The sequence below is a fragment of the Gigantopelta aegis genome, chromosome 14 (assembly GCF_016097555.1).
Source record: "Gigantopelta aegis isolate Gae_Host chromosome 14, Gae_host_genome, whole genome shotgun sequence".
NCBI lineage: Eukaryota > Metazoa > Mollusca > Gastropoda > Neomphalida > Peltospiridae > Gigantopelta > Gigantopelta aegis.
In genome coordinates this window covers 56,415,694-56,421,696 of record NC_054712.1, presented here as the reverse complement: position 1 = coordinate 56,421,696, position 6,003 = coordinate 56,415,694, and positions in this window count along the sequence as shown.

Genomic DNA, 6,003 nt, shown 5'->3' with positions numbered 1-6,003 from the left:
CAACATCCAATAGCCGATGGTTAATAAATCAATGTGCTCTAGTGGTGTCATAAAACAAACAAACTTTAACTTCCATTCAGTCGTTCATTCACAAAGGATCCCTTGTAGCTGTATCGGTAGGAGTGGCGCATGTGGCGACTACAGGCTTCCTCTCTCGATAAAACTTCAAAATAACCATATATACCGTTAGACGCCAAATAGCCATTGTATCCCGGCCAGGTGTCGTTAACCCACATTCCTTTCGTCGTGTTAATATGTGGGAAGAGGTAAATCAGTTGCATGAGGTGCGATGGATCGATCGGTGGATTGAGCCCTTAACAACTCGCTCTGGGTTGGAGTCGGTATCGGACTGTGAACCCTGTACCTACCAGCCTGTAGTCCGATTGCTTAACCACTGCGCCATCGCATTTAATTGGCACTCCCCAAGAATATACACTCCCCAGTCATTATTATACGTATAATTTGCACTCTCCCAGTTATTATTATACATATAATACGCACTCCCCTTGAATTATTTGCACTCCCTGGTTATTATTACAAATATAATATGCACTCTTCACTACTATGTTTAAATACTGAACACATTAATTGTTTCTTCAATGAACTTTGGATTGATAATAATTTAAGTGCTATTCAATGAATATAATCCACATTCATTATTAGACCCCTATTGGTCCAACCGGAGGGAGTTATAGGTTTCATCTCTGTATTTCGGTCTTTTCGTCTGTTCGTCCCTCCGTCTGTCCCACATAAAGTTTTCTGGATGTTTTTTTCTTCACAACTCCTCGAAATATTGAGCTGAAATTTTGTATATAATTTTATCATATACCATTACGTATCAAGTTTGACTCTCATGACGATTTACACATTTTGACTGAATTGTGATCCTCCCCCACCCCACCAATGCCTCAATATATTTAGCTGTAATTTTGCGTGTAGCTTTATAGTGTACCATTACAGATCATGTTTGACGTTCTTGACGCTTTACCTATTTTTGACAGAGATATCACCTTGAATTTAGGAGATACGACAATTTGTTTTACAATGCGTCAATATATTGAGCTGAAGTTTTGTATATAGCTTTATCATATACTATTATGACTTTCATAATGATTTACCCATTTTTGATAGAGTTATTGCCCTTGAACTGAGGAGATATGACTTTTTTCTCTTCTTTTTTTTGCAGTACCTCAACATATTCAGCTGAAATTTTGTATGTAGGTTTACAGATCAATTTTGACTTTCATGACGATTTACCTATGTTTTGCAATGCCTCAATATATTGAGCTGAAATTTGAACTATTACAGATCAAGTTTAACTGTTATGATAATTTACCCATTTTTACAGAGTTTCAGCCCTTGAACTTAGGAGATACAAACAATTATTGGGCCCTGTAGGGGACATGTATTGCTTTAGCAGTACTTTCAGAATGCTTGTTATACATATAATCTACACTCCACATTCATTACTATTCATCATTAATATGCATTCCGCATTTATTAGTGTATACATGTACACACCCTATTCATTATTATACATATAATCTACACTCCACATTCATTACTATTCATCATTAATATGCATTCCGCATTTATTAGTGTATACATGTACACACCCTATTCATTATTATACATATAATCTACACACCACATTCATTACTATTCATCATTAATATGCATTCCGCATTTATTAGTGTATACATGTACACACCCTATTCATTATTATACATATAATCTACACACCACATTCATTACTATTCATCATTAATATGCATTCCGCATTTATTAGTGTATACATGTACACACCCTATTCATTATTATACATATAATCTACACTCCACATTCATTACTATTCATCATTAATATGCATTCCGCATTTATTAGTGTATACATGTACACACCCTATTTATTATTATACATATAATGTACACGCCAGGTGCATTAGCATACACTTCATATGTATAGTAATAAATGGGGAGTGTATATTATATGTATAGAAATTAATGGGGAGTGTAGATTATATGTATAATAATGCATGGGGAGTGTATATTATATGTATAATAATGAATGGGGAGCGTAGATGATATGCATAGTAATGAATGGGAGTGTAGATTATATGTATAATAATGCGTGGGGATTGTAGATTATATGTATAATAATGAATGGGGAGCGTAGATTATATGTATAGTAATGAATGAGAGTGTAGATAATATGTATAATAATGCATGGGGATTGTATATTATATGTATAATATTAAATGGGGAGCGTAGATTATATGCATAGTAATGAATGGGAGTGTAGATTATATGTATACTAATGCATGGGGATTGTATATTATATGTATAATAATGAGTGGGTAGTGTAGATTATGTGTATAGTAATGAATGGGGAGTGTAGATTATATGTATAATAATGCACGGGGAGTGCAGATTATATGTATAATAATGAATGTTGAGGGTAGGTTATATGTATAATAATTAATGTTAGTTTAGATTATGATTAGTTAGATTAATTAATGTGCAGTTTAGATTATGTGTATAATAACGAATGGGTGGTGTAGATGATATGTATAGTAATGAACACGGAGTGGAGATTTAATACTAATAGATGTATAATAATTAATGTGAGTTTAGATTATGATTAGTTAGATTAATGAATGTGCAGTTTAGATTATGTGTATAATAACGAATGGGTGGTGTAGATGATATGTATAGTAATGAACACGGAGTGGAGATTTAATACTAATAGATGTATAATAATTAATGTGAGTTTAGATTATGATTAGTTAGATTAATGAATGTGAAGTTTAGATTATGTGTATAATAACGAATGGGTTGTGTAGATGATATGTATAGTAATGAACACGGAGTGGAGATTTAATACTAATAGATGTATAATAATTAATGTGAGTTTAGATTATGATTAGTTAGATTAATGAATGTGCAGTTTAGATTATGTGTATAATAACGAATGGGTGGTGTAGATGATATGTATAGTAATGAACACGGAGTGGAGATTTAATACTAATAGATGTGTAATAATTAATGTGAGTTTAGATTATGATTAGTTAGATTAATGAATGTGAAGGTTAGATTATGTGTATAATAACGAATGGGTGGTGTAGATGATATGTATAGTAATGAACACGGAGTAGCGATTTAATACTAATAGATGTATAATAATTAATGTGAGTTTAGATTATGATTAGTTAGATTAATGAATGTGCAGTTTAGATTATGTGTATAATAACGAATGGGTGGTGTAGATGACATGTATAGTAATGAACACGGAGTGGAGATTTAATACTAATAGATGTGTAATAATTAATGTGAGTTTAGATTATGATTAGTTAGATTAATGAATGTGCAGTTTAGATTATGTGTATAATAACGAATGGGTGGTGTAGATGATATGTATAGTAATGAACACGGAGTGGAGATTTAATACTAATAGATGTGTAATAATTAATGTGAGTTCCAGGTTATGTGTATAATAATGACCTATTTATTATCACGCACTGAACTTAATAAATTGTATAACATCAACTCACTGCTCCTAGGCATGTGCAATAATTTGATGTATTAATGATCGAATATAAGATGTCAAACATTAGGTAATTTTGACATACAGTCTTAGATTTAACAAACCTGCTACATGTTTCCATTAATAGCTAGGGATTGTTTTATATGCACCATCCCAAAGACATGATAGGTCATACCATGACCTTTGATTTACCAGTCTTCTGCTATCTTAAGAATAATCATTTTCTGTTTTCAACGGAAAATCTTTTGCAAGGTTGTCTAAAATTCGTTTTTCTTCCTTTGTTTTTCAGATCATCTACAACTTCCTTTATTTAAAAAAAATATATAAATGTTTTTAGACAAACAATGATTGTCAGTACCGCATCCCTGATATGAACAAAGAATGCAGAAATGATGATGGGCGTAAAGTGGCACTTAACTGGGGTAGGGTGGGTCTGAAGTAATGATTCTTTGGTTCTTTGGTTCTCCAATATGAACCTGTTTAAGACAAAGCTTTGCAATGTTATCTCCACATAATTCCTGTCATGGGTTAAGAGATTCTGGGATCACTACACATGATGAGCTATTACTTTTATTCTTGAAATTTGCAAGGGCGAGTCCAGGAAAGTTTTGGCCCCCTTTGGTCCGCCCCTGATTCATATACCCAACACCCTCGTCTAGATTCGCCATGTAGATTTATACCAACTTTTACAGGGGTGGAGGGGGTGGGGTGAATATGAATACCAAAATGTTAGAAGGAGACAAATGACGCCATATTTAAAAGGAACAAATCTGAGCTAGGACTGGAGAAGCAACGTCATGCTATGACGTCGCTTCCCAAAATTACGTCATTACACTTATTGTTACATGTGTGCTTCGTATGATTATTATGAATTCGGGTATTTTAAACCATATGGATAATAACACGTCATTCAACATAACCGAGTTAATAATAATCATACAAAGCACACGTGTAATAACAAGTTTAATGACGTAATTTTGAGAAGCGACGTCATAACATGACGTTGCTTCTCCAGTCCTAACTCAGACTGGGCAGCTGAAATATGGCGTCATTTCGTCATTTCGTTGTGGCTGAAACATTTTGAGTTGGGTCTTGCTATAGATAAAGAAAACAACAACAATAATAATATGGATAATAAAGAAATTATTACACTCACGTGTGAGTCGTTCTGATTTTACGAAACTCGTGTCAGGATTCATGTATTACCCTCGCTCTCGCTCGGGCAATACAAAAATCCTGACACTCGTTTCGTAAAATCAGTACGACACACAAGCTCGTTTAATAATCTCTATATCAACTTGCGCATATAAAATGTCGTCATCAGATATGACGTTCCCTGACGAAGAAAAATGAACAAACTACCGTTACTACGTGTGGACCAATGGGATGATATGAATGTAACGGAAATGTAATTATATTGTTGAAAACTACATTTTTTGTTGGCTTAGAATTTTAACGTTAGTCTTAGAGAGGAAACCGCTACATGTTTTCATAAGTAGCAAGGGATCTGTTATATGTACCATCCCACAGAAAGGATAGCACATACCACGATCTTTGATATACCAGTCGCTAGAAAGATAACTAGCCAAATGGATCCACCGACGGGGATCGATTCCAGACCGACCGCACATCAATCGAAAGCTTTACCACTGGGCTACGTCACCACCCCCACCCCCACCCAACACCCCACCCACTTTCGGGACGGGATCTCTCAGTCGCAAACCCGTCTGGGGTACTTGAACCACCTCAGTATACATATTCTTTGATTAGGTCCCCCCCACCCCCGTCCCAACAAGTACCGTAATAGGACGTCGTGGTTGTGTGTTTTTTGTAACCACGTGACCGGTTGTGTACAGTTCTTCCAGTAATTGTTCTCAATTCAGGGATTTTTCGGGATGTCAGACTTGTCGTTTCCAAATGATTCCGTAGGTATACTACTCTGATATAGGCATTTTTCAAACGTGACGTCACACGTAGGTTCCCTAAATACAGAAGATCTGTAGCACTAACCATCTCTGCAGACACTGTATGGTACTCCGATGAACACTAATTGATACAAGAACGTCTAACAACAATGTTTTGTGCCATTCAAACTTTCAGCATACCAATCACATACACTCATTTGGATCACATGAACTTTTTTCCGCTAGTATATTTATGAACATACAGCAATTTTTTGTACCGTAAATAGACGTATTTCTGCCGAATACGAAGACCTGAAGACTAAAACATCAACACAAGTACCGGTGAAGTACATGATACGCCCGTCAGTAGTTTGATGGAAAATCATAGATATTAATGAATATGTTACGGATATGATTCAATTCTAATTATGTGAACGTTTTGCAATGGGATGGATGAACAGTTTGTTTTGGACCAACTACTCGGAAAGGTAAACGGTCCTGACTTTTTCAAAGGCTAAACAAGATTTTCCTATGATGTTCAGAATATAGACAAATT